Here is a 9,848-nt window from a genome sequence, read left to right on the forward strand (position 1 = left end):
GCCTGATCCCTGTGCCTCGGGGCGGTGAAAGGGGAAGGCAAGATCAGCGCTGCCCACGCCCGCCTTGGGCTCGGGATCTCCCGACCCGAGGGGGAACCGCAGAGCGTATCCCCAACTACACAGCGCGTCACTGGCGAGCGCGGCTCAGCCCCGCCCAGCTTGGCCGCCCACTGTCAGGGGGGCGCTAGGACCCGGCGCCCTCCGGCTTGGCCCCCTCCCGCCCCCTCGGGCCAGACTAGGCCCGCGATTGGTGCTCGAGCGCCGCGATCCCTGCCCCCGCCCCCTCCGTCATGGCCAAGATGGCGCCGTTTGCGGCGGCGGCGGCCGCGGCGGCTGGAGCAGCAGCAGGAGGCGGAGGCAGCGGCGGCCGCAAGGGGAGGGGGAGTCCCGTCTGACTGAGACGGCAGCCCGGGCGGGCGGGGGTGCCGCGCAGGGCGGAGCGCCGGGCTGGGGATGAGCTAGACGAGCTCGGAGCGCCGTGGCGTTCAACCCCTCGTGTCCCGCCGCCGCGCGTGAGGGGACCCGGCGCCGCTGTCCAAGCTCTACCCCCGGCTCAAGCGGGAAGCAGCGGTGCGGTGAGTGCGCGGGCGGCGACGCGGGCAGCGGTGCCGTGCGGAGCTGTCACGGCCTGAAGCGGTGACAGCGGGGCTCGGGAGCGGGGCGGCCGGGCTCCGAGAGGCGGCGCTGGCAGCCGCGACCTCCGCCGGGGCTCCTCGGAGCGGGGGCGCCCCCACGGACCCGGGCTGCCCGGGGAGGGCGCGGCGGCGCTGGGAGAGGAGCGTCCGCGCCTCTGCGTCGGGCGCGCGGGGGCTCCCGTGCTTTCGTCCCAGGTTTTCTATTCCGGGCTGGCCTGGGGCTGCTGCGGCTTGGGGGTGGGGACGGGGCGGTGAGGAGGGAGGTCCTGGAGCTGGGATTTTGACAAGCCGGTTACGTAAGACCAAGGTGGCCTCCTGGAATCCCACCTGCTCGGCATATTAAACAGGCGGCGGCGGGAGCCTGGGGAGCCCCGGGGCCCCGTTTTCCTTCCGGGGGTCTGCCAACCTCCGCTGGTTCCGCGTGAGCCCGGCGGGCGTCCAAGTTGGCCAGTTTTTTCAGTCTTCAGAAAAAAAAAAAAGGATTCGTGGTCACCACCGTTCCCTTTGAAGTTTATCGCTTTCGGGAAGGAGGAGGGAGGAAAAAAAAAAAAAAAAGCTTGCGACCTAAAATTGGGTCGCAGCGACAGCTTTTCATTATCGTGCTTTTAAATGACAGATGTGTTGGAAGATTTTTTGTTTTTGTTGTCCCAGTGTGCTTTTAATTCATACGTTTGGTTCCGCCTGGAGCCTTAGAGAGAGGTTTCTGCCTTAGAGGACAGTTATTTCTTGTTTGCAGCAGCAGGGCAGGCATCAGTCAACAGGCATGTATTTATTTGAGGACAAAACGCGTGTCAGCCAGCTAGAGACCCGGAGGACAGAAATTGTATGACTCCGTGAATATGATATTCTTTAAAATGTATTACACATTAATGAAAAGAATAGCCCAACTGATAGAGAAGCAGCCTTACAGGATTACAGGCTGCTGTGTGGTGTGTATAGATTATCGTTCAGTTCTCTCTCCTTCTCTTGGGGGAAGGTGGCGGAGCCACCTGTAAACAGTGTAGCCCAGGTTACACTGATCGATTGTAGTACGTTTGAGATTGTTGTAAAAAGTAGTCTCTGGGGTCCTAAGATTGAGTAATAAATAAGGTCTCTTGGGCAATTTACTGCGTTTATGTTTACAGTAGATAGTTCTAGGGCTCAGCTTCTGAAAACTTAAGTATACAGAATTACTGATCTGTTTGAACCCTGTTTGAACTTGTAATGAAACAAAAGATTGTATCTGGCTTCTTCTACGGGAACATTGTTTTAGACAGAACTAAACATTTTGAACAACTTTTTATTTCATTTTTACAATTTACCTTTGAATTGCAGCTCTCACTAGGAGTTCAGAATAGCATATATTATCATTGTATACAATATGCATTACATAGTTTTCCTTTTCTGAATGATTAAACGTAGACCTACTTCACTGTGGTATTTTATAAGAATGTGTTTTTTAAAGAAAGTTAATTGAGCCTGATACCAGCCCAATACTGGGTAAAAGTATGAGTAAGTTTTGGCCTGAGTTTTAAACTTATGTACACAAATGTACATTTTTAAAAATTGATGAAGCGGTAGGAATTTTTCGTTTGTGCAGGGAAGCTGATGCTGATTTGTTCTGAACTTTTCCACATGAACTACACTGGTTTAAATAGCTCTTGATTCTTAAGCTCCTGGAGCTGTTGGCCTATTTATGGCAACTTGGGTAATATTTTTTTTTTATATTTAGGATAATTGGGGGACTATAAGGGAGAAGGGACAAAGTATATGATGTTTATTAATTTATTCAAAAATAAAAATTATGGCAGAGTTATAAATGAAAACTTATTATTTTCCAAATGGGTGATAATAGCTTTCTTTGAAGAATTTTTCTAAGCAGCATACTTAAAAAGAAAACCTGGATTTAAGCACCAGTTTTTACAGATAGAGATGTTCGCAGTGTTATAAATTTTGTGGCATTCCTGTTTAAAATTGAATTGATGGTTTGTTATTCAAAGTGGAAAACAGAAGTGGCTGTAGCAGGAAGATTGACTTGTTATTCTTGACCTCTTTGATGCCAGGTGACTTACCTTTTTGGGACTTTCCTCTTTCCCACCAGAGGTGGAAGAATTGAGTGACTGAAGAAAAATTAATGCAATTTTCTTTATTTTTTGTGTTTTAATGCCCCAGATTGTTTATTGCTGAGTAAAATTTGGGCGGGGGAGGGGGAAGTCAAACACACTATTGCTGTATATTATAATTATTACTTTGACTTTTTCTTTAATTGAGGTAACTTTATTATTTAATCATTTGGCAAAAAAAAAAAAAAAGGATTCTTATCGTTGTCTACATTTAGGTTTCCTTTGGGTTCTTCAGGGCATAAAAACCAGCCCTGAACATTTGTCCTCATTGATTCCTTTTTCTAAGGTTTTAATTATTTTCATTCATTCCTTTTGGATTTGCTATGTGATACAGGGGTTTCAGAGTCCAAAGCTGAAACATAATAAAGTACCGAGCATAGGAAGAAGACAAGCATGTTGCTCTTGAATCCATCATTCCTGATATTACAATTCATAGTGCTGTGAATGTGGATGGCCTTTTTATAGTACCTATAAGGTCGCTATGAGTCGGAATCAACTCGACGGCACTGGGTTTTGGTTTATGTAGTCAGGAGAGATCAGTCCCTGAAGAAGGACATCATGCTTGGCAGAGTACAGGGTCAGCAGAAAAGAGGAAGACCCTCAATGAGGTGGATTAACGCAGTGGTCCAACAATGAGTTTAAGCATAACAACGATTGTAAGGATGGCTCAGGACCGGGCAGTGTTTCGTTCTGTTGTGCAGAGGGTCGCTATGAGTCGGAACTGACTCGACGGCATGTAACAACAACAACATATGAGAATAAAAGAAAAAATTTTCATGCTTATTTGAGAGCAGATACTAATTGTCCTTATTGGAAAGAGCTCTTCAAGATCTTGGATACATTATTCAAATGTTTCTGTTCTTAGTTGCCTTGGAGTCATTTCCAGCTCATGGTGACCCCATATGTGCAGATGTGACTTAGACTTATAAAAGAGCAGTGCAAAACTTTCTACGTAATTAATTTAGTATGATGTGTAATTGTAGTAGTGAAAAATTTGAAACAATGAAAATATCCTGTAATAAAGGAATGGTGAAATTAATGATAATGGATTCATGTGTTAGATGCAGCTATTAAAAATTATATTTTCAAAAAATATTTACTGACATGAGAAAGTAGTCAAATATAATGTTGGGAGAAAAAGCAGAATATATGGAAATATATACTGTGTTTTTAATTATAATATCACATGTATATGGCAACAAAAATTGGTAGGAAAGACATAAAATTTTAAGAGGTGTTATCTCCAAATGATAGGATTATGGGTGATTTTTATTTAGTGTTTATATTCTTTGTTCACTCTCTGAATGGTATTATTCTTATATTTACAAAAACGATTACAATATTTTCAAGAATCATAGGAGAAAATACTGAATATCCTCCATAACCATTGCTCCAACAGGGCAACGATCTTATTCATTATTAAGAAAACAAACCTAAAATGTGGTGCTAATTTGTAGTAAACAACAATGGAAATAACTAGTAATGTAAGTGTAGGTATGCTCCTTATTGCTAGCACCATCCTTGTGATCATTTTACATAAATGGATGTTCTATGTATCAATGCACGTTGCTGCCTCTTTTCTATTTGTTGCTTACACCAAACTGCTCTGTGTTGACAGCGCCACCTGTTGATGGAGTTTTCCACTCAGTTTTCTTTACAACCTGCTAGTGTGTAGGCTCCACGGCACTGGGCTTTCTGGGTAGTGTGTAGGCAGTAGTCTTTGAATGTTAATTCGGTGCCAGGCACATTGTTAGTCACTGAGGATAGAAAGGTGAACGAACCAGGATTTCTTCCCTGAAGCTCTGGTTGAGAGCCTTTTCTTTTTGGATCATCAGTGCTTATTGTGTACTCTGCGTTTTGCTCATTGCCTGGTACCTCAGGCTGTATCTTTTTCCTGGTGGGAAAATATGTTCTGATTTCCATTAACATAAAATTTTAGAGCATTATTTGATTGTATTTTGAATAATCTTATATTCACAAGGGCAGCATGTATATTCATGTATTGCTGTTATCGTGATTTTTGTTGTAATAATCGTCTTATAGATGAGACATTTTCGTTTTTGAAAAGTTTTACAAATATAGAAAATCACAAAAAATAATGTAGTAAATAGCCACAAACCCACCATACAAAATATTAACTGTTTTCATTTTTAACATATATATTTAATATAAAAGAATATTATAGTTGTCACGTTGAATTCAAAAAGCAGTATTGAACTCTATACTGTACGTGAACATTACTGATTGAGTTAAGGTCCCTTTTGTTCTCTCCAATTTTATGCAGCTTCCCCAGAGGCAATTGTTATGGTGATTTGATGTGCACACTTTCAGTTTACCTTTTAATACACTATTAATATATATACAGTACATGATATGGCTTTGGGTGCTATTGAAGAATGTGGATTTTGGAGCCATACTCCCTTGGTTTGAATCTTGACTCTACTAAATAGTTTTGTGACCTCAGGCAAGTTATTTAATCTTTCTGTGCCTCATTTTACTCATCTGTAAAATGGTGATAGTAAAAATGCCCTCCTCATAAGATAGTTGTGAAGATTACATGAGCTGATTTACATAGTGTTAAAACTGAGCCAGAACTATTTTTTCAAATTTATGTGTTAATACATTTTAGCAGTTATTAAAATAATTGTCATGGTGTACATATTTTGAAACTTTCATTTTTCTTTTTTTGCTTAATCCTTTTTAATACTACAGATATAGTTCATTCATTTTAACTGCTGTATAGTATTCCATTGAATGTATATACCACAATTTATTATTTCCTCTACTGGTAAGCATTTAGGTTATTTTCATTTTTTTAAACCTGTTATAAACAGAGGCCTCATGAACATCCCTGAAGCTCTTGAAGGAACATACCAGCATTTCTCCAGGTCATGTACCTGGTTGTCAAGTTGCTGGTTCCTAAGATATATATTTTTTTCCCTTTACAGGGTATTTCTAGGATATTGCCAAATGATTCCTGTTTTCTCCATATCCTTACCAGCAGTTAGTATTGTCAGACTCTGATTTTTACCAGTCTGATGGGTGTGATATGGCAGTTTATTCTTGTTCCATTTTTATTTCCCTTTATCTTATGTATTAGGTTTTTTTGATTATCTTTTCAGTGATCTGCTTGTACCTGTCTTTTACCTATTTTCTACTGGACTGTCTTTTTCTTATTGATTTGTAAGAGTTTTTTTTTTTTAAGGTGTTCAGGGTAGTTAACATTAGTAAAGCTTGTTTTTGTTTGGTTTTTGAAGTTTCCATATCTCTCAAACAATGACCAATACAGACCCAAATTACTGTGAATTTTGCACTGTAGTATATTATTGATGGTGAAATTCCAATGTACTTTCTCAAAATATTTGTACAGTACATTCTTCTCCTTTTGAGACTATGGGGAAATGTTTCAGCGATGTATTGTAAGTGTATTTTACCTAAAACTATTTAAAATTTGTTGACTTTAAAAGCCAAGTGGAATTTTTTTTAATGTCGTTAATATTACAAATTTGCTTTAGTCCAAAGTTGGAGTGGCCTTGTGCTTACAGCACCAGAAATAAAAGGACAGTTTCCTGCCCCCTAAAATGCTTACTGACTAAGGAATTAAAATGTACACATACGAAATGACTAATAGCTACCTTACAGGTACAGTGTTACAAACTGTTCATCAAGCCGAGGTTATTTTGCACATCAATGCTGAGATATTTCTATTTTTATCTGAACCCCACTATATGTGACTTAAAGGCCTAAAATCAGTCTGATTAAGGCAATAACTTCCCTTATTATCATTGTTTTTAAAATTTAAATGAACTTTTTATTTTCAAATAGTTTTAGATTTACTGAGAAGTTGCAAAGAGCTAGTGTGTATCCTGCACCCAGTTTTCCCTATTGTTAACATCTGACATTCTAGGTTACATTTGTTAAAACAAAGGAACCAATATTGGTACATTACTGTTAAAGCCCATACTTTATTCAGATTTCATTATTTCTTACTTAATGCCCTCATTCTGTTTCACGACCCCATCCAAGATACCACATGACATTTAGTCCTCATGCCTCCTTAGGCTTCTCCGAGCTGTGACAGTTTTCCAGACTGTTTTTTACTGACAGTTTTGTGGAATACTCGTCAGGTGGTTCGCTACGAGTCGGAATCTACTCAACGGCAACAGGTTTTTCTTTTTTTTTAAAGCCCTTAATTTGCGTTTGTCTGATGTTTTTCTCATGGTTAAACTTGGAGTTGTGGTTTGAGGGAGGAAGACGACCACAAAGGTAAAATGCCATTCTCATCACATTATATAGAGGGCACACACTGTCAACATGACTTAGCACTGATATTGTTAACCTTGATCAACTGGCTGAGGTAGCGTTTGCCAGGATTCTCTACTGTATAGTTTTCCCACCTCTTCCTACTCTATTTTCGGGAAGCAAGTCACTAAGTGCAGCCCACACTCAAGAGTGGGGAGTTAAACTGCATCTCCTGGAGAGACAGGAGTATCTGTAAAATTATTTGGAATTCTTCTCTAAGGGAAATTTGTCTCTTCTCCTCCACTTATTTATTCAACCATTTATGTATGTTTATATGGAATAAGTCTGTCTTGGATGAAGTACAGCCAGAATACTCCTTAGAAGCAAGAATGGTGAGACTTCGTCTCACATACTCTGGACATGTTATCAGAAGGGACCAGTCCCTGGAAAAGGGCATCATGCTTGGTAAAGTAAGAGAGTCAGCAAAACAGAGGAAGACCCTCAACGAGATGGATTGACACAGTGGCTGCAACAATGGGCTCAAGCATAACAACAATTTTGAGGATGGCGCAGGACCGGGTAGTATTTCATTCTATTGTAAACGGGGTCACTATGAGTCGTGACCAGCTCATGGATTTATGGATATTTGGTTTAAGCTTTGGGTTATAATCCTGTACTATATTACTTACTTTGTTGCTCAAATTGTTTACTTCTTTTGGGTTGGCTCCAGTGGCCAATAAGACTTACCCCATTTTTTAAATTTTTGACCATTTCTTTACTTTCTGGCACTATGAGATGCCCCAGGCTCAACTTGTATATTCCGCGCTTCAGCTCTAAAATCAACCATTTCTCCAAGGAGCTCTGGTTCCTTGTATTGGAGAATGATAATAGAAACTAAGACCTGGGTGCTGGGTGCTTCTTGCTGCCGTGGTATCATTGCTTCTAGGCCCTCTCAGTATACAGACCTAGGAAATGTATGTATGTGTACTAACTCATATATATAAACATAATTTTTAAAAATAATTTTTATTGTGCTTTAAGTGAAAGTTTACAAATCAAGTCAGTCTCTCACATAAAAACTTATATACACCTTACTACATATTCCCAATTACTTTCCCCCCAATGAGACAGCCCGCTCCCTCCTTCCAGTCTCTCTTTTCATGGCCGTTTTGCCAGCTTCTAACCCCCTGTCATCTCCCCTCCAGACAGGAGATGCCAACATAGTCTCAAGTGTCCACCTGATGCAGGCAGCGCACTCCTCATCAGCATCTCTCTCCAACCCATTGTCCAGTCCAATCCATGTCTAACGAGTTGGCTTCTGGAATGGTTCTGGTCGTGGGCCAACAGAAGGTTTGGGGACCATGACCACTGGGGTCCTTCTAGTCTCAGTCAGACCATTAAGTCTGGTCTTTTTGTGAGAATTTGGGGTCTGTGTCCCACTCTTCTCCTGCTCCCTCAGGGGTTCTCTGTTGTGTTCCCTGTCAGGGCAGTCATTGGATGTGGCTGGGCACCATCTAGTTCTTCTAGTCTCAGGATGATGTAGTCTCTGGTTCATGTAGCCCTTTCTGTCTCTTGGGCTTGTAATTACCTTGTGTCCTTGGTGTTCTTCATTCTCCTTTGATCTAGGTGGGTTGAGACTCATTGATGCATCTTAGGTGGCCGCTTGCTAGTGTTTAAGACCCCAGGCGCCACTCTTCAAAGTGGGATGCAGAATGTTTTCCTAATAGATTTTATTTTGCCAGTTGACTTAGATGTCCCCTGAAACCATGGTCACCAAAGCCCTGCTTCTGCTTCCCTGACCTTCGAAGCATTCGGTTTATTCAGGAAACTTCTTTGCTTCTGGTTTCGTCCAGTTGTGCTGACCTTCCCTGTATTGAATGTTGTCTTTCCCTTCACCTAAACTAGTTCTTATCTGCTATCTAATTAGTAAATACTCCTCTCCCACCCTCCCTCCCTCCCCCCTGTTGTAACCACAAAAGAATGTGTTCTTCTCAGTTTAAACCATTTCTCAAGATCTTATAATAGTGGTCTTATACAATATTTGTCCTTTTGCAACTGGACTAATTTCACTCAGCATAATGCCTTCCAGGCTCCTCCATGTTATGAAATGTTTCACAGATTCATTACTGTTCTTTATTGATGCCTAGTATTCCACTGTGTGAATATACCATAATTTATCCGTTCATCCATTGATGGGCACCTTGCTTGCTTCCATCTTTTTGCTATCGTAGACAGTACTGCAGTAAACATGAGTGTGCATATATCTCTTCGTGTAAAGGCTCTTATTTCTCTAGGATATATTCCGAGGAGTGGGATTGCTGGGTTGTGTGGTAGTTCTATTTCTAGCTTTTTAAGGAAGCGCTAAATCGATTTCCAAAGTGGTTGTACCATTTTACATTCCCACCAGCAGTGTAGAAGTGTTCCAGTTTCTCCACAGCCTCTCCAACATTTATTATTTTGTGTTTTTTGGATTAATGCCAGCCTCATTGGAGTGAAATGGAATCTCATTGTAGTTTTGAGTTGCATTTCTCTAATGGCTAATGATCATGATCGAGGGCATTTCCTCATGTATCTGTTAGCCGCCTGAATATCTTCTTTAGTGAAGTGCCTGTTCATATCCACTGCCCATTTTGTAATTGTGTTGTTTGTCTTTTTGTGGTTGAGTTTTAGCAGAATCATGTAGAATTTAGAGATCAGGTGCTGGTCAGAGATGTCATAGCTGAAAATTTTTTCCCAGTCTGTAGGTGGTCTTTTTACTCTTTTGGTGAAGTCTTTAGATGAGCATAGGTGTTTGATTTTTAGGAGCTCCCAGTTATCTGGTTTCTCTTTGGCATTTTTAGTAATGTTTTGTATTCTGTTTATGCCATGT

General features: G+C 41.2%; 1 protein-coding gene across 4 annotated transcripts in view; it reads left to right on the top strand.

The window, feature by feature from the left end:
• The first annotated feature begins 443 nt into the window (after nt 1-443).
• The window catches only part of DENND4A (DENN domain containing 4A), a 127,742-nt gene continuing 118,337 nt past the window's right edge, over nt 444-9,848 (top strand). For all 4 annotated transcript variants that reach the window (XR_010317418.1, XM_064267383.1, XM_064267382.1 and 1 more), the window contains exon 1: nt 444-575. The gene's annotated coding sequence lies outside the window, so the exon portion shown is untranslated. The remainder of the gene's footprint in view (nt 576-9,848) is intronic.

The sequence above is a fragment of the Loxodonta africana genome, chromosome 13, assembly GCF_030014295.1.
Source record: "Loxodonta africana isolate mLoxAfr1 chromosome 13, mLoxAfr1.hap2, whole genome shotgun sequence".
Classification (NCBI taxonomy): Eukaryota; Metazoa; Chordata; class Mammalia; order Proboscidea; family Elephantidae; genus Loxodonta; species Loxodonta africana.